Below are 27,094 nucleotides of genomic sequence, written 5' to 3'. Positions count from 1 at the left end.
CTTATCTTACCAACAAGTACAAATACATCATCTAAACTTATTCAAAGCCTTAAAATACCCACAAGAACATCACAACAAGGAATCGAGGCTCAAACCAAATAGAATTTCTCTTAAGTTGTTAAATCTTTATTCTTTCAAAAGAGTGTCTGAATCGCACTTAAACACTTTGATTACTTTCAAACTTTGCATTCAATTCAACTATATAGACATATCCAAAGTCTTGGAACACTAATTGGAGTCCAATAACATCAAAGTCAACTCTTGGTCAAATTTATGAACTCTTAAGTTCTTCAAATAGCCAACTTTCGACAAATAGTATCGAATTGTTCTAAGAACATCCGAAACCAAATCCAAACATACATACAAGTCCAAAATCATCATACAAACCTATCGGAATAATCAAAACCCGATTTCGAGTCCATTTATCCAAAAGTTAAACTTGGTCAACTCTTTCAACTTAAAGCTTCTAAAACAAGAATCATTCTTCCAAATCAATCTCGAACCGCTCGAAAATTGAAACCAACCATAGATGCAAGCCATAATACATAATATGTACAGATTCAAACCACCGAATAGAATGCTAAAGCTCAAAACGGTTGGTCAGTTCGTTACATTGTGAACCCTTGTTTGATCAGCCGGCAAGATGTTCTTTCCAGTCATTCTAAGTTACAAAACGGAAAGGAAATTCACAAATCAGTGAGAGGCGAGCCCTGTAATAAGAAAATAAAGTAGAACTTTGAGTTAAACGCTCAATTTCTGGGGGCCACGGTAGGCGCCAAACTGTTTAACTCAAAAATAATATCAAAAATAAATAATTAAATTTATTTTTAAGGAGGTCACTAGCAATCGGTTCGAATCAAAGCTTAGTCGAATGGATAGTAGAAATAGGCTAAAAAGCTGTAAATAAGCAATGAAAATAAATAAGAAAAAGTAAGAATTATCTTATTGAGCTTCATTATGAGCCACAATGCTTAAAAAGTAAAGAGAGCTTGATTGCCTAGCTTGACCAAAATACAACAACTCTGAATGACGAGTGAGTTGAGAGAAAACTCAATGGAATATGAGTATAGAGGAGTGAGGGTATTTATAGCCACAACTCTGAATGACGAGTGAGTTGAGAGAAAACTCAATGGAATACGAGTATAGAGGAGTGAGGGTATTTATAGCCTATGTCTAATGTTCACATGCTCATCCCACTTTCGCATATTGCTCTAAGTGGTTAACAATTGCCGAGATACTCGTCGGTTGTGGGAGGAGTATCTGATGTGGTGGATATAAGTGGATCCCTAATATTTTGGGGGACAGTTGAGGACCATGTCAAATCTCGAGCTATTACTTTATCGATTAATCTCCGGAACCATCTTTCGGGTACTTCACTGGGACACATCCCTCTTTTTCCAGGGGAGGAGTCATCGGTTCATTCACTTCCTGCTAGATCAAAGTTCCGCTACTATTTTGTACCAGGGATGAAACCTATTTCAAGCAATATCATGTGATGTGTCCACGTGTCAGAGCCGAATTTTACCAATGCAGTTCTTTCCACTGCCTTAAAGAAACATGCCCTGCCATTGTTTGCTTATAGACATTGTAATCGAAATAGATGCAAGTAATAGGCTCTTCTTCCCGAGATGCAACGCTGTAAACTCTGTTTACATAATCATACAAAAGAAAAAAGATATTCCACTGCCATGAAAGTCCTTTTGAATTTTGATATGGCCACATTTTACTCGTATAGATAAATATTAAAATAAGAAAACAAATTGCTATAGTTCTTTTTCACTTGCCTATATTGTACTACTATAGTTCTGACCAAGAAATAAGCAGGGAACAATATGCAACTTCTAGAAAAGCGGAGTAATATTTTTGACATATCACGTAGTTGGAATTGTCGATCATGGTGGTCCAAATTAGGGCAACTGCAGAAAGTATAGGCGTGGTGGAAATTATTTGCATGAAAACAAATAGTTTTACTTAAACAGTTTTTTTAAAACTTAAATAGTTAGAAAATCAAATGAAACATTTGCTTATTAATTAAGTAATTAAAATTTAATTAAAAAGCATGTTGTCTTCTTAAAGGAGGGTGAAAAGCAGGCCACGGGGTAGTTAGTTTGAGAGTAAAAAAATATGATGTGGCCGTTAATCACGGAGTGAATAACGCGGCCCTAATGAGTTTTATGATTTCTGAGCAATTTGAGCAGAGCATAGACCGGACATTCAAAGAAAGGTGCTTTTTCAGATTGATTTCAGTGATTAAAGAGGGCAGAAACAGTACAAGCAGCCACAGGATCCACAATCATTCAACCAATTTTTTAATTTATTTTTTTTCATCTTGTATTTCGTATCCGCTTTAAGAAGTAAAAATTGTTCTCACTGTTCTGTTCTTTATGCTACTATTGGTATTTGATATATTGAATTTCTCCATCAAAAAGTAATCTTTACTCTATCCTCTAGTAACTGTAACGACGCACATAATGGATAATGTGTGATATCAAAAAGTAGTTTAGGATCTATACCTTTTAAAGTAGAAGAAAGAAAAATAAATCGAACCATCCCAGGTGGCTTTCCAAAGAAGTAACAGTAGCTGATTTCTTTGTGGCTACTACTGACATAATTTTCCAGGTGTGAAGAAAGACATTGAATCAGAAGCAGACATACTTGCACCGCTGAGCACAGCACTAGCAAAATTTGATTGTATGTTAATTTGACAACTTTTTTGCCTAGAAAGAGTAAATTCTTCTATCTATGCTCTCGAAAGAAAGATTGGCTTCTCTTTTGGTGCTGTGCATTGTATTTGTCTAATTGACGAGAACTAAGTTATAAACACTCGTTCTTAACTTCTTACCTCTTATTATCGTGTACTCTATTTAAACTATGGCCCTATCGATTTAAACTCTGATTTAGTTAGTTACCGAACTCATTATTCAGTTTAAACTGCCACTAGTTTCCACTGCCAAGATTTGACATTACCAGGCCTAGGGGTGAACATAGGTCGGGTAGGTTCGGATTTTACAATTACCAAACCAAACCAATTGTGTCGGGTTATTAAATTTAAAGACCAAATCAAACCAATAAAACTCGGGTTTTTCACTCTCGGATTTTCGGGTTATTCGGGTTTTTTCCCGGTAAAATCTTCGTAGAACAAAACATATAAATTGTGCTCAAAATATTTCTTTAATCCTAGTAAGATACAACTATATAAAATATTTTCCAAGAAAATAATACAAAATATGAGATGTGTCATGACATATCCTAAAACATTCAACAATTAAGACAATAAAATTATGTAATATAAATATTGCTAATTAAAAATCCATAATAAAAATAAACATAATCTAAAAGTACTAAGTCATGCTAAAATAAGTAAACTAATAAGGGAGTATTAATTACATTACTAAACGCTAAAGAAAAAATAAAACTAGGTTATGCATTTTTATCTAAATTATTGCAAAACAAAAAATAGATATTCAATACATTCCCGTTCGTAGTATTGAATGAATGTTTTTTATTAGCATTAATATTGATGTGATTTTGGTTTGGGCTTTTGTTAGCACTATTTAATTTACTAATGTTAATGGCTATAAAACTTATTGGAACATTCAAAAGTTCTAAGTCCAACCTTGAAATAATACCTCAAAAGATAAAATTATGAAATCGTTTAAGAAATATTTATAATTACATCACAATAACTATATTTATATATTAAATATATCTAAAATTTCTATATATGTAATGTCGGATTGGTTTGGTTTCGATTTGACTTTCTTTAGTTAAAACCAAACCAAACCAATTTTGGTCGAATTTTTTTTTCCAACACCAAACCAAATCAAACCAAATCATAGTCGGGTTTTTTTTTCGGTTTGACTCGGATTATCGAGTTAGTGCGGTTTGTCGGTTTCCTTCGTACACCCCTAACCAAGGCTGATGATAAAACCAAAGTCTGCCTAGATTGTTACGTTCCCTTTGGTGTATTGCTAAAATCTCCACAAAATCACAATCGGAGTATTATGACAAACGTCTGAAACGCCTTTAGCCTCCACCAAAAGAAGTAAAGAAGCTAACAATATTTATACACCTTACATTACAGGAACTCTTTTCTTTTCGTTTTTAACTTTTTCAATTTCCTCAAAAGAACCAAAATCAAAACCAAAACGGACAGCTGAAACTTTTTGAAAACTCAAACCAAATATGATAAAAAGAAACCCAAAATAAAAAAAAAAAATTGACAATATTGGCTCAGTGAACTTTTCCAGTTAAGTCCAAATAATGAATACCCCGTCCCGCTGTAACTTTTGGACTGCTGCAAACATATTTTCAGTATAAGTTGATTGCTGCTTCATTGGAAATGAAACAATAACTTAACATGCAGACAAGTTCCCCAGCACAAACGGCAATGGAAAAGCGCATATGATGGGTTAAAGTTTCAAGACATTTGACTATACAAAGCAACTGTATGCCTCAAGTACTTCTAGGTTTTAGATGACTATGCATATCAGAATGCTAAATGCCACATGCTGGATTTCATCATAATCTGAACCGCAAATTCTTCAACCACAGCAAACAAATAGAATCTGTGAAATCAAGTAGCAAGTGAACTTGCCGAATAGAAGACTAAGTTACAAAAAGGTAAAGTCAGGTTCTTGCTTCATGCTACGAATAATACAGCAAAAGATTGAAAATCACCTGCAAGTCAAAATGTAAAGATAGGTTAGGTCACAAAGCATTAAAAACAAATACTATCACAGATCACGGTATCTATTAAATGTCTCAACTGATATTCTTATTAATAATGCCACCCACAAAACCTTAACCAAATCGTCAAGTTTCAGAGCATAAAGTGAGCTCAGAGTGGGCATTTCCGGCCAGTTTGTAGAAGTTTAAGACTCGGCAAAGGCACCAGCCGAGTTCAAAACAATATTTATGTTATGAAGAGTATGGAAAAAATAAATGTTTTCCTTAGATTTACAAGGCTCTTCCAAGTGGCTCCAGCAGCCTACCCACCCCTCAAAACAAAAACAAAAAAACGAGAAAATAGAGAATGATGGAAAGAGATTGAATTGAATAAGGTATTTTGGTCAAGGATGAAATTATCCCACATAACTAGATGAGAGATAAGGTGTTTGGGTCGAGGGGATTTTTTTTTTTGTCATAACTAGATAAGAGATAAGGAGGAGGGGGATCCGTGCTCAACTTTCAGTGAATGCATAACTTTATTGAATATTACTGTCAACCATTTAAGGTAAGCCCCTATTCTCAAATCCATGCCAGAATGCAGAGAAGTGATATCTCCACCAATCCATCCCCTTCTCATGACTCATATAAACATTGTCCGGAATAATTAGGAACAGGGAAGCAATAAACCAAAACCTTAAGCACCATGTTCCAGTTTAAATTACCTTTTTAGTTGTCTCGCGTTGTATTTTACCATGGGGATTGTAGAATAGAAGTACCTCGTCTTTGTTTCAATTTATTAGACTCTCTTTCCTTGTTGGTCTATTTGATTGATCTCCCATATTGAAAAAAGTACAGAGATGTGTGAGGACTTATTTAAATTATTTTTTCCAGAAATTCCAGTATTTTTAGCTTCGGAACTCCCCGGATAATGGGCCCGCCCTTACACTCTTCTCTACATAAACAATATGCTTTGTTCGCCAGCCAGGATTCGAACTCTTCACGTTAGCCTACTACCCACATTCTGCATGTACTACCATCACCGTTGAACTAGAGCCCGGGGGCATAGAGAGGGTTTATTTAAGCATGTCACTTTTGCCTTCATATGACATGCTCTAACAAACTACTTCACTTTCACAAATTTATCCAAATAATTTAAGCATGTCATAGCATTTGTGTGGTTATAAAACTTTTGAAACTTGCGGTCTTAGACATGCCATAACATTTGTATGGATACATAAGCTTGTCATTGAGGGTAAAATAGAAAGTTTATGTAAAATTAATTCCTTTTCCAAATTTAAAAACAGGTCATTCATTTTGGAACAAATTGAAATACAGTCACAGAGACTGGAATTGAGGGAGCTCACTATTTGCGTATACCAAAACTTGAAACTAATGTCTTATGGTTATACACTAACAAAACCATCTCCAAGAGAATTAGAATGGAAAAACTTTCTTGATAGAGAAGAATATTTTAAACCTCATAATCGTAACATCTAAGCATGAAGCAGCCTTGGCAGGGATAAGTAGCAACGAAGTAGTAAAGTCCCAAAACCGCACTCTCCTGAAACCCTGCATCCGAGAGTATTATACTCCCTCTACAGAGCCCACAGGTACAAATTTTGCAGATTTTTTTGGGAGCAATATTTCTGTTTTCAACAATTATGTATGCAAAATTTTAGTTTGGTGGCAGCTTCTGTTGAATTCAATAGATTCCCTAGAGCTTTTCGAAGACAAATATATTAAAAATAATAATTCAAAAGAGGGCCTTTTGACAAACATAAATGTATCGGATTAAGATTTCCTGTTTTGTTTAGAAAACTTAACACGAAGAAAGTCTTTAGAACCAAAACAAAATATTTGGAGTATAAGTTCAGTGACAAGAATCATGATGCGAATGTGGCAATGACGCTTGACCCTCAAGTCCTCCCTAAGAAAGGAAGTTTCAAGTACCTCAGATCAGTAATTCAAGGTATCGGGAAGATTGACGAGGATATCACACATCGTATTGGAGATGGGTGGAGGAAATGGAGGCACGCATCCATTGTTGTTGTGGGATAAAGAATATGCAGCCTAGACTTAAAGGTAGGTTCAATAAAGTTGTGGTTAGACCGACTATATTATATGGGGCAGAGTGTTGGCCAATTAAAAACTCTCATGTCCAAAAGATGAAATTAGCAGAAATGAGAATGTTGAGATAGATATGCGAGCATACCAAGAGAGATAAGATTAAGAATGAAGTTATTTAGGACAAGGCGAGAGCAGCCTCCATGGAGGACAAGATACGAGAAGTAAGGTTAAAATGGTACAGGCATGTGAAGAGGAAAAGCGCAGATGCCCCCGTGAGGAGGTTTGAGAGATTGACCTTGGTGGGCACGAGGAGAGGTAAAGGTAGGTCTAAGAAGTACCGGGCTGAGGTGATTAGGCATGACATGACAACTTCATATCGTTGTTGTTAGTGCTTGTTGCTATTGCTTTTTTTCATTTGTCCTTGAGTTGAAGGTCTTCGAAAACAGTCTCTCTATCTCCGCAGGGTAAGAATAAGGTATGCATACACACTACCCTCACCAGACTCTACTTGTGGAATTATACTAGGTATATTGTTGTTGTTGTAGACAGACTTAAGAAATTGCACTGGAAAATTTTCTCACAGCGCATACTCTAAAAGAATTGCTTTATAATCAGATGTCAATTGTTAGAGTCGAGCTTGGCCACCTAAAAGTAAAAACTCTAGCACCAGCCCTGATCCTTGCTAGTATTACAATTTAGGAGTTGTCACTGACTACACAAAAACTATTTGGTGCAAGTTTCTGATATATGAACAATAGGCTTATGATTAAGTACAGATTTCGGTGAAGAAGCACTACATTTAAAAAATTTCCTAAGACTCCATTTACCAATATGCAACATATTTTTCACTTGTTCTCTAACTGTCATTCCTAGACTTTCCATCGTTGTCCACTTGTTTCTAGTAGCAAATAGCAACAAACTTTTTTTCTCCATATTAGAACTCCACCACCCCACCCCCAGATAAGACCAGCATTACCATGTACATTTTGACTCACAATCACATCCAGCAACTACCATCATGCCTCTGTCAACTTCTAATGCTGCCACCGTGCAACAAGGGAGGTCAAAGGTGGATTCAGGATTTGAACATTATAGGTTCGAGTTCGAAATGCCACCACAATCCATTTAATTTATTATTTACACTAATTTAGTGAATTTTTAAACACACACACATAGAAAGTCAGAGCCAAAGCTACAAGGTTCAGATGAACCCGAAAGTCCTTAACTACATCCGCCGCTTGCCAAGGTGTCAGTTTTCAAGAATGGCATTGACTTCCGATATGAAAATATCAGGATCATACACTGTAAAAGTACATGAAATTCTCAACAACAAAAAAAAAAAAAAAAAAAAAGGCGCAACCTTTCGTATCTCTTCACAAACACAAATGAGCTAAAGCACACACATCAGGAAACATTTCAACGGTTGAATTTCCCACCACGCGGCACACATAACCCGTGAAATAGTTTTAACACGAACAACAAGCCAAACAAAAAAAAAAGAAAATTTGCAAATATTGAACTTAAAAGATTCAAATTCTAAAAAGAAAATGCAAGTATAATCACAGGCAGGGGAACTCACTTGGCGCACATTCGGGCAATAAAATCCTCGTAACGGATCTTACCATCGGATCCAACATCAACTTCTCGGATCCACTCATCAAACTCAGCAGCTTCCAGCTTTTCCCCAATACTAGTAAGGATATGCTTGAGATCCGAAACAACCACGCAACCGGTGCCGTCTTTATCGAGGACTTTAAAAGCGTCACGGAGCTGCCGATCAAATGGCTCCGGCTTCAGATGTTTGGACATGAGTTCGAGGAATCGGTTGAAATCGAAGGGCGAATTGAGCTTTTCCTCGGCGATTATGGACTTGAGTTGGGCTTGGGTCGGGTTACCGCCCAGTGAACGCATAAGGATACCTAGTTCCGATGGGGCGATTTTACCGTCGCCGTCGGTGTCGAAGAGGGTAAAGGCCTCCTTCATGGAGGACACTTGATCGTTGCTCAGATCTTTCACCATTCTCTCTCTTGAAAGGTTTCCGGATGAAAATGGAATTCAAATTTGATTCAATGAAGTTCGAGGGCAATTCAGTCGATTCCTTTGTTATAATTGCGAGTTTAAGTTCGGCCCGTAGAAATTGAAAAAATGAGGGCTCATAACTAGGTCCAGATTGGAGGCCCAAATAAATGGGTGATTTTGCACAAACAAATTGCAGAAATATGACATTTTTGGGGGTGGTCTTTATATTTTAACCACCTTTCCTGATGAGCAGAATTTTATGGTCAAAAATTAAAAATATTGCCCACCAGGTAAGTGAGGGGCTATACTTATTCTGTTATTCAAGAAAAATTGGGGCATTTGCATCTATATCCGTTTTTTGTGTCACATTTTAACTTGTGCCCGCTTTGCAAAAAAAATTGCAAGTGTACCCGCTTTTTCGCATAACTTCAGCACACGGGGCTGAAGTAGCAAAGACAATCACGCAAAACTTCACCATTCTAGTAGCCGGGCCTGAAGTTCAGCTCTAAAGCTGAAGTTTATGTGTAGTAAATGGGAAACTTCAGCTCTAAAGCTGAAGTTTTTGTGTTGTAAACTAGAAACTTCAGCTCTAGAGCTGAACCTTTTGTGTAGTAACTAGAAAACTTCAGCTCTAGAGCTGAAGTTTTTGTGTTGTAACTGGATATAGTAACCGGGAAACTTCAGCTCTAGAGCTAAAGTTGTTGTATTGTAACTGGAAAACTTCAGCTCTAGAGCTGGAGTTTTTGTCTTTAACATCCATAACTATCAAATATCTTTTGCCTTTTAATTTTCTATATAATGCTCTAATAATTGGTCATAGCTCTTGTCATGATATACTGTCGTCACATCAGAAGTACCAAAGCTTAAAACATTTATAAGAATTTCTCTTGCATCATATTCTTGAGAAATAGTAACCCATGAAGAAACATCAAAACGAAATAATACTGATGGATTATATTGCTAAAAACTTGTCTGGCGAGAGCTCCCGCGCTTGCCCAATGAGTTGATCTCTTATGTCGTTGAAGTCATCCTCCATGCCAACGAGAGTAATATCCTCCGTATATTTGTTTTAGCTTCATTAATTAAAGAGAGCAATGTTGAAGTCATCGTTGTAAAAGAAGAAAAAAGAAAATAAAGGAAGAAAAGGGGGAGGAGAAAGGGAGCTGAAATTGTTTAAAAATTGGGTACAAGTTAAAAGTTTTTAAAAAATGGGTATAGGTTAAATAGGAGCAACCAAATAGGACGCCCCGTGCAATTTTTACATAAAAATTGTACTCTAAATTTGTCTCGAAAACTCAGTTACACACCCTAACTATATAGATGATTTTAAACCCCCCCCCCCCCCCAAATTGTAATTAATCCGTGAGAATATAATACCAGTCTCATAGTATAAACTACTCCCTCCGGTCCAAAATAAGTGATTTTTTGGCCTTTTTCTTGTGGTCCAAATAAGTGATTTTTTCAGATTTCAAGAATGAATGAATTAATTATTTTTTCCCTACATTGTCCTTGGAGTAAATTGTGTTGGAATATATGTTAGGAGTGTTTATGTGAGTAGTTAAGGTTAATATGGTCAATTTCATTGCTAATTAATGCTAAAAGGTGAATTTCTTAATCTGTGTGAAAACATCCAAAAAATTACTTATTTTGGACCGGAGGGAGTAGTATAAAGTGCTTTACACATGTGCCACGTCAGAAATCTTCAGTTTTCTTACTTTTTATTTTTTTCCGTTTCTTTTTGTTTATTCAAGGTCTTTTCTTTTCCGTACTTTTCAGTCTCAGTTCCATATTAATTTTTATTTCCTTCTCAGCACCCTATTTATCTCATTTCTTGCTCCCTTTTTTCTCTTCTAATTTTTCCTAGTTTCAGTTGAACATAGCCAAAAATATATTTATCTTTCTCTCCTCTCTACTTCTTAACAAGTTCGTGCATAAATAAAAACAAAATCGGATAATATAATCAAACTTATGAAAAGACCTTTATGAAAGTAGATAATCAATTTAACACCTAAGAATTTTTTATCCATCACATTCACATTTCATTCTTAGAGTAGGCTAATAATTACGTTGAATTGTTCATAAAATAATTTTAACCTTTTATTTCCAAAGTGATTGATAAATTCTAAATTTACTTTAAATTTTAGAGAAAATAGAAAATAATAGGTGAAAATAATAAAAGCATGATTCAAATTTAAGATAGTTAGAAATGTTTATTAATCGGATCCTAGATTAAAAGAGACCAATTCTTTTAGATGAAAGAATATAGTTAGGTGGAAAATCAAATAGAAAGTGGAAAGAAATTCATTGGGTCTCATTAGCTCCCTATACAATTTGAATTATTTTGAAATTTTTATAATTATATCAAGCTCCACTTCTATCTATAATAATAAATTCATTATCATATCCTTGATATGCTGGAATTGTTTGGAAAAAAAAGAAAAAGAAAAAAAAAAGAAAAATAGAAGAGAAGCAGATGGCAGAAGAACTGAACAGAATTTTAGAGGATGGGGAAGCCGGGGGGGGGGGGGGGGAGTTACAAGAAAGATAAAGGGAGCTGAAAATAAATTAAAAGGGGTCCACCTTCTTTTGGTTATATAGTTAAAGTTTTTAACTGAATTTTCGCTACAAGTTTAGGGTACAACTTATGTATATTTTTCTATTTATTAAACTTAGAAGTTTTGCTAATGGGGCAAGCATGGACAAAAATTCAAGACCATCCATATTGAGGGTTATTTGTACATTTTTTTCGATTTACACAATATGATTATTTTTGTGTCATTGTTTAAATTTAGATTTATTTTAAATAAGTTTAATAAAAAATAGCTTAGGCATAAAAATTTTGAGCTTGCAGGTTAGAACTTGGCAGGAACAATGCATATATCGCTGGTTTTGATTTTTGAGTGGTTCGGGATTGATCTGGAAGAATGATTGTCATTTTAGAAGTTTTAACTTGGAAGAGTTTACCAATTTTGACTTTGCGTATATGATATTAGATCGGAGTTTTGATGGCTCCGTTAGGTCCGGAGAATAATTTTGGATTTAGGCGTATGCCCAAAATTGAATTCGGAGGTTCCTAGGTTAATTTGGTTTATTTTACCGAAAATTGGCAATTCGAAGGTTTAGAAATATCCTAAGTTTGACCATGGTTTGACTTTTGGGTAAACGGACTCAGAATCGGGGTTTGATTATTCCGATAGGTTCGTATGATGATTTTGGACTTGTACATATGTTCGGATTTAGTTTCGAAGTTTTCTAGAAGAATCCGACACTATTTGTTAAAAGTTGGCAATTTGAATAACTTAAGAGTTCATAAATTTGACCAAGAGTTGACTTTGATGTTATTGAACTTAAATTGATATTCTGGGACTTTGGATTGGTCTATGTAGTAGAATTGAACTTGTTTGCAAAGTTTGGAAGTAATCCAAAGTGTTTAAGTGTGATTCAGACACTCTTTTGATAGAATAAAGATTTAAAAACTTAAGAGAAATTTTATTCGGTTCGAGCCTCGATATTTTTGTTGTGATGTTTCCTTGGGTGTTTTGAGGCTTGTGATAAGTTTGGATAATGCATTTATACTTGTTGGTATGATTGGATGAGGTTCCGAGGGGCTCGGGTGTGTTTTGGATCATTGATTGAAAAACTAGATAAGATAAGAATTTGGAGTTTGACCATGGTCAATATCGCGTCTAGATGACCTTTTTCGGTATTTTGAGTGTGCGAGCATGTTTGTAACGTATTTTATGATTGAAATGCATATATGGTTTGCGTCCGGGAGGTTTCGAATGAGTTTTGGGTGCCAAACGAAAATTTTATTATTGGTGGTTTTTTTTTCTTTTTTCTGGTGTAAATAATTATGAAAATGCTATTTATGTTACTTTTCTTCCATTCCGTCGCAGAAGGAAAAGGATATCGAATGATCGATTCACCATTGAGCCCTGAAATTTTCAGACTTGCTTTAAAATCTTAAAACATCATATTTCCCTCATTTTAAGGCCAAATTGGGTGATTCAAGAGCCTATTTTAGGTGTAATCTTGCAAGTACCATGCTGAGCTTATCAAACGTGAGTTTAGAGATCATCTAAGATCTGATTCGGGCTTAGACAACTGCTGCATTTTTCTTATTTTGCAATTTAGTTATTCTTCTCACAAGGTTTTGGAGCTCGATTTTGGGCGATTTTGGAGGGGTATTTTCACCATTTGAATTGGGGTAAGTACTTTTGACTCGGATTTAATTTTATTTCATGATTCCAACCTCAATTTTAGTGTGTAATTAATGATTTAAATTAAAGAGATTGGGGGATTTTAGTAAAAACATTTCTAAAACACAAATTGTTGATTTGAAGGCCCATTTGAGGTCAGAATTGAATTATTTTGATATGGTTGGGACTCGTATCGAAAAGGGTATTCAGAATTTATGAGCTTCTCAGATTCCGGGGTACGGGCTCAGGATTGACTTTTTGAGATGACTTTTTGATTTTAGTTAAAGAGCTTAACTTTATTAATTTGAATTGATTTCTCTTGCATTATTTGTTATTATTACATTATTTTTGGCTAGATTTAAGTTGAGCGGGGGGTAAATTTTAAAGGAAAATCTATTTTGAGTATTGATTTGACCTAATTGATGTAAGTAAATTGCCTAATTTTGTGTGGAAAAACCTACCCCTTAGGTTTTGGGTTGATTGTACTATTTGAATTATATGGAAGACGTGTACGCGAGGTGATAATTGTGTGCACAAGCTTATATATGGTATTTGACCGGTTTAGGCTATTAGGCTTATTTCTTGCATTTAATTGAAGTTGTCATTTCATGTTATATCTTCTATTGTTAGGCTTTCTCTTACGTGTTTTACTTGAAATTGTTAGTACATGTTCTATCTTTTACTGCCAAGTATACTCTTATATGCTTTAATTATTATTTGCAATTACTTGTTGAATTCCTGCCTTAGTCGTTAATTGCTTCTTGGTAACTGTGCCTTATTTATGAATTGTCATTACTTGCTATTTGATTTTGTGAGTTATCATGTAACTATTTTATCCTCATGTGACTTTCTTTGTTTAGCCTCTTTATTGCGTTTAATTTTTTGTGATACGCCGTAGTTAGTTGTGGTTTGTTTGTTTGTTTGTTTAACTCATATTGTTTGGGAATCGAGTTGCACGCCACAACGATATTGAAATAATATGAAAAGATATGACATGGAGCGATAAAGACGGATGATATGATACAGGTGGGATCGGGTTGCAAGCCGTAATAGATATTGTTATTATTGTGTGGAATCGGGTTGGACGCCGCAACGTGTTGATATGTTGCAATTGTTTGTGACAGTAAAGTTAACCTCAGTTGTTATTCTAGTATTGGAATGATATCGACTTATTGGGTGAGTCATGCATCCTACGTGAATTATTGTGTTTCTTCAATGTGTCAATCTGTGCCTCCGTGGTTACTTGGTGAATTAATTTTCAAGATGAATTTATCTGCGTGGAGTCATTATCTCATACTCTGTTGAGTTGTTGGTAACATAACGATTTTAAATAAAAAAATTATGAACATGCTTACTTTATGTGACTCTTAAGTTAAAACTCGTCATTTCACTCGGTACTTTACTATTCTTAATTGTTATCATATTTTACTTTAATTGATTCTCAAATTAAACTCCTTACCCATTTAATGTTTTACTTTACTTAAAAATTGTTATTATGTTTTACTTTACTAATTCTATATTTAATTCAGTAACTTATCAGATGCTTTATTTTATTTAAAAATATTATTTTCTTCACCCCATTTGATTTCTAAACTAAACTCATTTAATATTATATTTTATATAAATTATACTTTATTTCACCATATTTGTTTTATAAAACAAACTCATATTATCATTTGACTCCTTACTTTATTCAATATTGTTACTATGCCTTATTGTATATGAATAAATCTCTCGAATATTTTGTTTAGCATTTGACACGGATACAATGTACATGGTAGCACGTTATAATGACCAAACCAGTCATTTTGAGCTCTAGTACATCGTTCCATGGTTTGAAACCTTGAGTAGCTCACTTTATATTTTATGACTTGTATGTGAGATCAAAATTGAATTTCGGAAAGTTAGGAGTTGATTCAGAAGGAAAATTCTCAATTTAGAAGCTTTAAGTTGGAAGAGTTGACCAAGGTTTGACTTTTGAGTAAACGACCTCGAAATACAAAAATTTGAAAGTTCCAATAGGTTCGTACGATGATTTCGGACATGGGCATATATTCGGGTTATCGAGTTGTCCGGGAGCATTTCGGCATTTATTATGGAAAGTTGGCATTTTTAAAAGTTTAAGAATTTTCTAAGTTTGATTTGAAGTAGACTTTGGTGTTTTCGATGTCCATTTGGGGTTTCGATCCTTCGAATAGGTTTGTATCATGATTTGTAACTTGTGTGTAAAGTTTGGTATTTTTTCGAGATGTATAGACATAATTTGGATGCGTTTATCGATGTTTGAATATTTGAAAGATGAAAGAAGGATTTTGATCGTCAATTCGTGATTTCTATGTTATTCGTGGCATTTCGAGCCTTTGGATAATTTTAGATAATGTATTAAGACTTTTTGGTGTGATTGAACGGGGGCCTTAATTGTGATTTAGAGTGGTTTTGGATAATTTTTCCTTATTTTGCTGTCGTTTCATGAATTACTATTCGGTTTTCCCCCATTCTACTTCCTATTGTTTTATTCAGCTGTATTATATGTTATCGGGTTGATTGGTTCGGGTTCGGAGAGGTTTTGGTAAGGTTTGAGACACTTAGTCTCTTTTGAGTAAGCTTAAGTTGGAAAAGCCAACCGGATGTTGACTTATATGAATAAGGGCTCGAATGTGAATTCTGACGGTTCGGATAACTTCGGAAGATGATTTGGGACTTAGGAGCTTGATCGGAATGTATTTTGAAGGTCCAGAGTAGATTTAGGCTTGAATTGGCAAAATTAGAATTTTGGCGTTTTCCGGTTGATAGGTCAGATTTTGATATAGGGGTCGGAATGGAATTCCGGGAGTTGTAGTAGGTCCGATGTGTCATTTGGGATGTGTGTGCAAAATTTTAGGTCATTCGAACGAGGTTTGATAGACTTTTTGATCGAAAGCGGAATTTGGAAGTTTTGAAATTCTTAGGCTTGAATCCAATGTTAATTTGGTGTTTTGATGTTGTTTTGAGTGTTCCGAAGATTGGATCAAGTTTGAATGATGTTATGGGATATGTTGGCATATTTTGTTAAGGTCCCGGGGACCTCGAGTGAGTTTCGGGTGGTTGAACGGATCAATTCATGTTGGAAAAAAGTTGCAAAAAATATGTTGTTGGTGTTGCAGACATTTAGCCTTCGCATTCGCAAGAAGGCTCTCGCGTTCGCGAAGGGATGGGAAGTGAGGTTGTCATTTTGGCCTTCGCGTTCGCGGTATGGTTCCCGCGTTCGCAAAGGGTGAGGTCTAGTGGTCATCGAGAACACGACGAGGGTCCCGCGTTCGCGTAGAGTATTTGGAGTGGCTGGATCCCAGGAAACTTGTTCTTCATGTTCACGTAGGTGTAGCCACGTTCGCGAAGGTTGGGTCAGTTGAAGCATCGCGTTCGCGAGGGTTCTTCTGCGTTCGCGTAAGATGATTTTTGGTCAATGGTATTTTGTGCTTCGCGAACGCGAGGTTTTGACCGCGTTCGCGAAGAAGGATTTCAAATCGCTGGGTAGAATGTTTAAAAGGCTATTTTCGCGATTTTTGGCCTAAGTTCACCATTTCTGACTCGGTTTTGGAGCTTCTTGAGGGAGATTGAAGAGGGAATCAAAGAGAACTTCTTAGAGGTAAGAATTATGGACTTAATATACGATTCTATTGTGATTTCTACCTAATTAAACATGAAATTTGGGGGATCTGAAGCCTAAATTGGAGAGTTAGGGCTTGGAAACTTGAGACTTTAATCTAGGGATTTGAGGGGCCATTTGTGGTCGGATTTTGGTATTCTTGGTATGTATGAACTCGTGGGAGGATGGGTTTTTGTTGATGTGATTTTTATCAAATTTCGAGACATGGGCTTGGGGGTCGGGTTGGACCAATTTTGGAATTTTTGGTATAATTTGATTAATTTCGCATGGGCTTCGTCCCTTTAGCATATTCTAATGTTATGATTCTGATTTTAGGTAGATTCGGCACGAGTTGAGGCCGAGGCGAGAAGCAAAGGCATTGCGGAGTAGTATTTTATCCGATTTGAGGTAAGTAACCATTGTAAATTTGGAACTAAGGGTACAAAACCCCGGTATTTCATATCGTTTTGATAAATGAGGTGGCACACATGCTAGGTGACGAGCGTGTGGGCGTGCACGGTAGGGATTGTGACTTGGTCCGTCCCGTAGCGACTATTAAGCCGCGTACTTGATTTGAAATCTTATGATATCCTGTATTTTAGAAATTTATATTGTATTATGGGCTGTATACCATGTTTGGGGCCTCGTGCTGACCTGTTGAGACCCTTAGGGGTATTTTTACTGTTTTCCTCACTCTATTTGCTTGAAAGCATATCCTCAGTCATGCTTTACCTGTTTATTGTCTAAAACTGGTTTTTATCACTCTACTTCTTAAAATGTAAAAACTGTTTGGGTTGAGTTTCCCTGTTTTCCACTGTTATGCCCGAGTGGCTGTGAGGTTAATGACTGAGAGAGGTTGAGGACCTAATGGTGAGGATTATAGATATTATGGATCGGGCTGCACGCCGCAACAATATTATATGTATATATTATAGTTCGGGATGCATGCCGCAGCGATACTTATACAGATCGGGCTACACGCCGCAGCGATATATATATATATATATTGGATCGGGCTGCGCGCTGCAACGATATAACGCTTGGGCTGTAGGAGCCCCTCCGAAGTCTATACACCCTAGTGAGCGTAGTCGACTATAAACTATGGATGGGGATGCACGCCGCAACGGTTATTATGATTATTACTATTATGAGATGTTATCGAGCCTGAGTGCTGAGTGTGAATACTAAGTGATGAGAGCTGAGTCACGAGTGACCGAGAGGCTTTCCCGAGTGGCTATATTTATGAGTGACACCTTGCCTGAGGGGCCCATTCCTGATATTTTTTGTTGATTTCACTCTTCTTTTATAATGAGCCTCTGTTGAAAACTGCTAAGTAAATGATTTCAAAGTATTTCTATTGAAACTGAAGCTTTATGAAGAAACTAGTTTTTAAACTATTGAGTTTGACTTGATATTCTGTTGTTTACTCTTTTATATGATTTTTACTGCTCGTCACTGCTTTCAGACCTTATTTACTTTAGTTACTTACTGAGTTGGCGTACTCACGTTACTCCCTGCACCTTGTATGTAGACCTAGGTGACCGAGTGGCAGAGTGAGGGTTCCTATCATTTCCAGAGCTTATCTGAGATTGCAAGGTAGCTGCACGGCGTCCGCAACCCTGCTTTCCTCCTTCCTATCCTTGTTTTTCTGCATTTTTAGACTTATTATGTATTAGACAGTCATATCAGTGTATTTAGAGGCTCTAGACTTGTGACACCAGATGGTTGGGCTGTGTTGATCTATTTTCTGCAATGTTTTCCACACATTTCAGTGATTTATGTATTCCTTATGAAAATTGAGACTTAATTAAATGTTAGAAAAATGTTTTTATTAAAAGAAATTGACTGTGGTTACTTGTTGGGTTGACTTGCCTAGTTATGTGATAGGTGACATCACGATTGGGGTATTTGGGGTTGTGACTAATTGGTATCAGAGCCTAGGTTACATAGGTCTCGCGAGGCATGAACCGGTTTAGTAGAGTCTCGCAGATCGGTACGGAGATGTCTGTATTTATCCTCGGGAGGTTGCAAAACTTTTAGGAAAAACTTCATATTCTTGAAATTCTTGTCGTGCGAATCTGTTGATCCGAGTACTAAACTTCTGTTATTCCTTCTCTCATAGATGGTGAGGACATGTGCTACTAGTCAGGATGGATGACCACCAGTACCACCAGCTAGGGCCACTAGAGGCCGAAGACGCGGTCGAGGCCGTGGTAGGGGCAGGGGTGTAGCTCGCACAATAGTTAGGGCAGAACCTGCAGATCCACCAGCCACCCCAATTCAAGATCAAGTCCCAGTTGTGGATGCTCCAGCAGCACCAGCTCAAGCACCAGCCAGTTGCACCAGCTTAGGAGTATGTGGTACCAATTATGCCTGACGAAACGAGCAGCGTTGTTTGTAGAGGTTTGGTAGACTTCAGCCTCCAACTTTCAGTGGTACTAAGGGCGAGGATGTGCATGGTTTCTGGGACAAGTGTCAGAGGATTCTTCGCACAACGGGTATTTTAGAGACCAGTGGTATAACATTTACTACCTTTTAGTTTTCTGGAGCTGCCTTTATTTTGTGGGAGGCCTATGAGAGGCGTAGGCCTGTTGGTGCAGCGCCCCTTACCTGGCAGTAGTTCTCTGTTCTCTTTATATAGAAGTATGTACCACAGTCTTGCCGAGAGGAGCTGCGTAGGCAGTTCGAGCAGTTGCGTCAGAGAGACATGAATGTGACACAGTATGAGATACGGTTTTCTGAGTTAGCTCATCATGCGGTCTGGTTGGTTCTCACAGATCGAGAGAGGATCAGGAGGTTCGTTGATGGCCTCACATATCAGCTTCGGATTCTCATGACTAGGGAGAGGGTGTTAGGTGCTACTTTTGAGGAGGTTGATGACATCGCCCACGAGATTGAGTCGGTTCGTCGCCAGGAGCGAGAGGAGAGGGAGGCCAAGAAGCCTCGAGGATCTGCTAGCTTTGGTAGTGCTCCTTCGAGGGATCAATTTCAGCACGGCAGAGGTCGTCCATTTAGACAGGCTTAGTTAGCTCGCCCAGGTTATCGTGGGGCATCATCGGGTCATGGGTCATCATGGATCTCAGCTGGTCCAGTCATCACTCAGTGCCCTACCAGCCCAGAGCTCGTCACGTGCCCCATTAGTCTAGGGTTCTTCCATGCTAGGTCCTTCTACTAGTCATTCCGGTGCCAGGGGTTCCCTTCAGTCCCCATCTCTAGCACCGGGTAGTTGTTATGAGTGCGGAGAGTTTGGGCATATGAGGAGGCAGTGTCCTCGTCTTCTTAAGGGTCCGTCTCAACAGAGGGGTTAGCCCTCGACTTCAGCTCCAGTTACTTCACCACCCGCTCAGGCAGCTAGGGCTGGGGGTCAGTCAGCTAGGGGTCGCCTTAGAGGGGGAGGTCGATCAGGTGGTGGTTAGGCTCATTTCTATGCCCTCCCAGGTAGACCAGATGTTGCCACTTCAGATGCCGTGATTTCAGGTATTGTTTCGGTCTACCACAGAGATGCCTTTGTGTTATTTGATCCCGGTTCCACTTATTCTTATATGTCATTATACTTTGCTCATTATTTGGATACGCCTCATAAGTCTCTTGTTTTATCTTTTCGTGTACCTACTCCGGTGGGCAATATTGTTGTTGTAGACCGTGTGTACCGGTCATGTGTGGTGACTATTGGGGGTCTGGAGACCCGAGTGGATCTTTTGTTGTTATGTATGGTGGATTTCGATGTTATATTAAGCATGGATTGGATATCTTTGTGTTGCGTTATTTTGTACTACCATGCTAAGTCAATGACTTTGGCTATGCTGGATGTGCCATGGATTGAGTGGTGAGGTTCGACCGATTATGTTCCCCGTAGGGTAATTTCATTCTTGAAGGCCCAGCGTATGGTTGGGAAGGGTTGTCTATCCTACTTAGCCTTTGTGAGTGATGTCGGTGTAGAGACTCCCAGTATTGATTCTGTTCCTGTTGTGAGGGATTTTCCCGATGTGTTTCCTGTAGACCTACCGAGCATGCCACCGGACAGGGATATTGATTTTGGTATTGATCTGGTGTCGGGCACTCATCACATCTCTATTCCACCGTATCGTATGGTACTAGCGGAGTTGAAAGAGTTGAAGGAGCAGCTTCAGGAACTCCTTGATAAATGGTTTAATCTGCCTAGTGTGTCACATTGGGGTGCGCCTGTCTTATTTGTGAAGAAGAAGGATGGCACGATGAGGATATGCATTGATTACAGGTAGTTGAACAAGGTTACAATTAAGAACAAGTATCCCCTACCTCGCATTGATGATTTATTTGACCAGCTTCAGAGAGCGAGAGTGTTCTCCAAGATTGATCTCCATTCAGGTTATCACCAGTTGAAGATCAGGGACTCTAATATTCTTGAAATGGCTTTCAGGACCCGATATGGTCATTATGAGTTCTTGGTGATGTCTTTTTAGCTGACCAATGCCCCGACAACATTCATGCATTTGATGAACAGTGTGTTTCGGCCCTATCTCAACTCATTTGTCATAGTTTTCATTGATGATATTATGGTGTATTCGTGTAGTTAGGAGGAGCACGCGGAGCATTTGAGAGTTGTGTTGTAGAGATTGAGGGAGGAGAAGCTATATGCAAAGTTCTCCAAGTGTGAGTTTTGGCTCAGTTTAGTGGCATTCTTGGGGCACGTGGTGTCCAATGAGGGTATTCAGGTAGATCCAAAGAAGATAGAGGCAGTTCAGAGTTGGCCCAGACCGTCTTCAGCCACAGAGATTCGCAGCTTTCGTGTGTTGGCGGGTTATTACCGCCGGTTTGTTCAGGGATTTTCATCTATCGCATCACCCTTGACAAAGTTGACTCAGAAGGGTGCTTTATTCAGGTAGTCAGATGAGTGCGAGGTGAGCTTTCAGAAGCTCAAGACCGCCTTGACCACAACTCTAGTGTTAATGTTGCCATCAGCTTCAGGTTCCTATACCGTGTATTGTGATGCTTTTAGAGTTGGTATTGGGTGTGTATTGATGCAAGAGGGTATAGTTATTGCTTATGCTTCTCGTCAGTTGAAGGCCCATGAGAAGAACTACCCTGTTCATGATTTGGAGTTGGTTGCCATTGTTCACGCATTGAAGATTTGGAGGTATTATTTTTATGGTGTGTCTTGTGAGGTGTTTACTGATCATCGTAGCCTCCAACACTTGTTCAAGCAGAAGGATCTCAATTTGAGGCAGCAGAGATGGTTGGATCTACTAAAGGACTATGATATTACTATCTTGTACCATCCAGGGAAGGCCAATGTGGTGGCCGATGCCTTGAGTAGGAAAGCGGTGAGTATGGGGAGTTTGGCGTACATTCTAGTTTGGGAGAGACCTCTTACAGTTGATGTTCAGGCCTTGTCCAATTGGTTCGTGAGGTTGGATATTTCAGAGCCAGTCGGGTATTGGCTTGTGTGACTTCTCGGTCTTCCTTATTTGATCGCATCAGAGAGTGCCAGTATGATGATCCTCATTTGCTTGTCCTTAAGGATAGAGTTTAACAAGATGATGCCAGAGATGTGACTATTGGTGATGATGAGGTGTTGAATATGCAGGGCCGGATATGTGTGCCCAATGTGGATGGGCTTCGAGAGTTGATTCTAGAGGAGGCCCATAGTTCGCGGTATTCCATTCATCCGGGTTCCGCGAAGATGTATCAGGATCTGAGACAGCATTATTGGTGGAAGAGAATGAGGAAAGATATTGTCGGATTTGTAGCTCGATGTCTCAATTGTCAGCAGGTGAAATATGAGCATCAGAGACCGGGTGGCTTGCTTTAGCGGATGGATATTCCAGAGTGGAAGTGAGAGCGAATCACTATGGACTTTGTAGTTGGGCTCCCACGGACTTTAAAGAAGTTCGATGTTATTTGGGTGATTGTGGATCGGCTGACCAAGTCCGTGTACTTCATTCCTGTGTGTACTACCTATTCTTTAGAGCGGTTGGTAGGGATCTATATCCGGGAGATTGTTTGTTTGCATGGTGTCCCAGTTTCCATCATTTCAAATAGGGGCACTCAATTCACTTCACAGTTTTGGAGGTCTATGCAGTGAGAGTTGGGTACTCAGGTTGAGTTGAGCATATCTTTTCACCCTCAAACGGACGGGTAGTCCGAGCGCACTATTCAGATATTGGAGGGCATGTTGCATGCTTGTGTCATCGATTTCAGAGGGTCATGGGATCAGTTTCTACCGCTCGCAGAGTTTGCTTATAACAACAGTTACCGGTCGAGTATTCAGATGGCTCCATATGAGGCTTCGTATGGGAGGCGGTGTAGATCTCTAGTTGGTTAGTTTGAGCCAGGTGAGGCTAGGCTATTGGGTACAGACTTGGTGCAGGATGCTTTAGACAAGGTAAAGGTGATTCAGGAGAGGCTTCGTACAACACAGTCGAGACAAAAGAGTTATGCTGATAGGAAGGTTTGGGATGTGTCCTACATGGTTGGCGAGAAGGTTCTACTGAAGGTTTCACACATGAAGGGTGTTATGAGATTTGGGAAGAAGGGTAAATTGAGTCCTCGGTTCATTGGTCCTTTTGAGATGCTTCTAAGGATTGGAGAGGTGGCTTATGAGCTTGCTTTGCCACCCAGCTTGTCGGGCGTGCATCTGGTATTTCATGTTTCTATGCTCCGAAAGTATATTGGTGATCCGTCTCATGTTTTGGATTTCAGCACGGTTCAGTTAGTTGATGATCTGACTTACGATGTGGAGCCAGTGGCTATTTTTAAGCGTCAGGTTCGAAAGTTGAGATCTAAGGATATAGCTTCAGTGAAAGTGCAGTAGAGAGGTCGGCCCGTGGAGGAGGCTACCTGGGAGACCGAGCAGGAGATGCGAAGTAGATATCCTCACCTATTTGAGGCTTCAGGTATGTTTCTTGACTCGTTCGAGGACAAATGTTTAGTTAAGAGAGGGAGGATGTAACGACCCGACCGGTCGTTTCATGAATTAACACTCCATTTTCTTCCATTTCTGCTTCTTATTGTTTTATTCAGCTGTATTATATGTTATCGGGTTGATTGGTTCGGGTTCGGAGAGGTTTTGGTAAGGTTTGAGACACTTATTCTCTTTTGAGTAAGCTTAAGTTAGAAAAGTCAACCAGATGTTGAATTATATGAATAAGGGATCGGATGTGAATTCTGACGGTTCGGATAGCTTCGGGAGATGATTTGGTACTTAAGAGTGTGATCGTAATATGTTTTGGAGGTCCGGAGTAGATTTAGGCTTGAATTGGCAAAATTTGAATTTTGGCATTTTCCTGTTGATAGGTGAGATTTTGATATAGGGGTCGGAATGGAATTTTGGGAGTTGCAGTAAGTCTGATGTGTCATTTGGGATGTGTGTGCAAAATTTCAAGTCATTCGGACGAGGTTTGATAGACTTTTTGATCGAAAGCGGAATTTGGAAGTTTTTGGAATTCTTAGGCCTGAATCCGCTGTTAATTTGGCGTTTTGATGTTATTTTGAGTGTTCCGAAGATTGGATCAAATTTGAGTGATGTTATGGGATATGTTGGCATGCTTGATTAAGGTCCCAGGGGCCTCGGGTGAGTTTCGGGTGGTTGAACGGATCAATTCATGTTGGAAAAAAGTTGTAGAAAATCTGTTGTTAGTGTTGCAGACATTTGGCCTTCGCGTTCGCGAGAAGGCTCTCGCGTTCGTGAAGGGATGGGAAGTGAGGCTGTCATTTTGGCCTTTGTATTCGCGGTGTGGTTCTCGCATTCGCGAAGGGTGAGGTCCAGTGGTCATCGCGAACGCGACGAGGGTCCCGCGTTCGCGTAGAGTATTTGGAGTGGCTAGATCCCAGGAGCCTTGTTCTTCGCGTTCGCATAGGTGTAGCCGCGCTCGCGAAGGTTGGGTCAGCTGAAGCATCACGTTAGCGAGGGTTCTTCTGCATTCGCATAAAAGGATTTTTGGTCAATGGTATTTTGTGCTTCGCGAATGCGAGTTTTTGACCACGTTAGCGAAGAAGGATTTCAAATCGCTGGGCAGAATGTTTATAAGGCCATTTTCGCGATTTTTGGCCTAAGTTCACCATTTTTGACTTTGTTTTGGAGCTTCTTGAGGGAGATTGAAGAGGGAATCAAACATAACTTCGTGGAGGTAAGAATTATGGACTTAATACACGATTCTATTGTGATTTCTACCTAATTATACATGAAATTTGGGGGATTTGAAGCCTAAATTGGGGAATTAGGGCTTGGAAACTTGAGACTTTAATCTAGGGATTTGAGGGACCATTTGTGGTTGGATTTTGGTATTCTTGGTATGTATGAACTTGTGGAGGATAAGGATTTTCGTTATTGTGATTTTTATCGAATTTCGAGACGTGGGCCTGGGGGTCAGGTTGGACCAATTTCAGAATTTTTGGTATAATTTGATCAATTTTGCATGGGCTTCGCCTCTTTAGCATATTCTAATGTTATGATTCTGATTTTGGGTAGATTCAGCGCGAGTTGAGGCCGAGGCAAGAGGCAAAGGCGTTGCGGAGTAGTATTTCATCCGGTTTGAGGTAAGTAACCATTGTAAATTTGGAACTGAGGGTACAAAACTCCTGTATTTCATATAGTTTTGATAAATGAGGTGATCCACATGCTAGGTGATGAGCATATGGGCGTTCACCGGTAGGGATTGTGACTTGGTCCGTCCCGTAACGACTATTAAGTCGCTCACTTGATTTGAAATCTTATGATATCCCGTATTTTAGAAATTTATATTGTATTATGGGATGTATGTCATATTTGGGGATTCGTGCCGACCTGTTGAGACCCTTAGAGACATTTTTACTGTTTTCCTCACTCTATTTGCTTGAAAGCATATCCTCAGTCATATTTTACCTGTTTATTGTCTAAAACTGGTTTTTATCACTCTACTTCTTAAAATGTGAAAACTGTTTGGGCTGAGTTTCCCTGATTTCCACTGTTATGCTCGAGTGGCTGTGAGGTTAATGAATGAGAGAGGTTGAGGACCTAATGGTAAGGATTATAGATATTATGGATCGGGCTGCACGTCGCAGCAATATTATATGTATATATTATGGATTGGGCTGCACGCCGCAGCGATACTCATATAGATCGGGCTACACGCCGCAATGATATATATATATATATATTGGATCAGGCTGCGCGCCGCAGCGATATAACGTTTGGGCTATAGGAGCCCCTCCGGAGTCTGTACACCCCCAGTGAGCGTAGTCGACTATAAACTATGGATCGGGTTGCACGCCGCATTGGTTATTATGATTATTACTATTATGAGATTTTATCGAGCCTGAGTGCTGAGTGTGAATACTGAGTGACGAGAGCTGAGTCACAAGTGACTATGAGGCTTGCCCGAGAGGCTATATTTATGAGTGACACCTTTCCTGAGGGGCCCATTCTTGATATTTTTTGCTGATTTCATTCTTCTTTTATAGTGAGCCTCTGTTGAAAACTGCTAAGTAAATGATTTCAAAGTATTTCAATTGAAGCTTAAGCTTTATGAAGAAACTGCTTTTAAATTGTTGAGTTTGACTTGATATTCTGTTGTTTAGTCTTTTATATGATTTTTACTGCTCATCACTACTTTTAGACCTTATTTACTTTAGTTACTTATTGAGTTGGCGTACTCACGTTACTCCCTGCACCTTGTGTGCAGATCCAGGTGCCCGAGCAGCAGAGTGAGGGTACCCAATATTTCCAGAGCTTATCGGAGATTGCAAGGTAGCTGCACGGCGTCCGCAACCCTGCTTTACTCCTTCCTATCCTTGTTTTTCTGCATTTTTAGACTTGTTATGTATTAGACAGTCAGTGTATTTAGACGCTCTAGACTTATGACACCAGATGGTTGGGCTGTGTTGGTCTATTTTCTGCAATGTTTCCGAACATTTCAGTGATTTATGTATTCCTTATGAAAATTGAGACTTAAATTAAATGTTAGAAAAATGTTTTTATTAAAAGAAATTGGCTGTGGTTACTTGTTGGGTTGGCTTGCCTAGTAATGTGATAGGTGCCATCACGATCGGGGTATTTGGGGTCGTGACATGGTGCTGGTGTTTTGTTTTGTTCTTCGCTAACGCGAAGGGTCTCACGCGTTTGCAAAGAAGGATTTTTGGTACATCCTAAAACGTGCTTTTTAGGGAGAGATATTACTTTGCAAGTAGACAAGACTTTGGGGATGCAAGAATACGCTAGGAGCAAGAAAGATAAGGATTCAACTTCATGTTTTCCCTCTTTCTTCCTATATTTCCATTATTGGTTACGAATTCTAGTATTGTAGTTTTGCATATTATTATGAATAGCCAATTTGTTATCTAAGGTTTTGATGGAACCTTTTGGAGGATGAATTCTTGTTAAGTTTTTATATAATTGAGCCGTTGGATTTCTCTACTAGTTCAACTATGTGTTTGTTGATGTTGATTGAATGGCCATCAACTGTCTGTACCTATTTAGTGTGTACTACTCGAGAGAGAGAGAGAGTATGAATTTAGGTAGTTGTTGAAAAATATCACTCCTAACGTATGTGAGAGA

At 38.6% G+C, this 27,094-nt stretch overlaps 1 non-coding gene across 1 annotated transcript; it reads right to left on the bottom strand.

Annotated features, from left to right (window-relative positions):
* Positions 1 to 4,495: 4,495 nt before the first annotated feature.
* LOC107796888 (uncharacterized) lies at positions 4,496 to 8,816 on the bottom strand. Its single transcript, XR_012696632.1, has 2 exons — positions 8,318 to 8,816; positions 4,496 to 4,680 (listed from the first exon to the last, which is right to left on the bottom strand). It is a non-coding gene; the product is annotated as an uncharacterized LOC107796888 (transcript).
* Between the last annotated feature and the right edge of the window lie 18,278 nt (positions 8,817 to 27,094).

This window comes from Nicotiana tabacum, chromosome 11 (assembly GCF_000715075.1).
Source record: "Nicotiana tabacum cultivar K326 chromosome 11, ASM71507v2, whole genome shotgun sequence".
NCBI lineage: Eukaryota > Viridiplantae > Streptophyta > Magnoliopsida > Solanales > Solanaceae > Nicotiana > Nicotiana tabacum.
The sequence above is the reverse complement of the archived record's forward strand: the minus strand, read 5'-3'. Positions and strand labels throughout refer to the sequence as shown.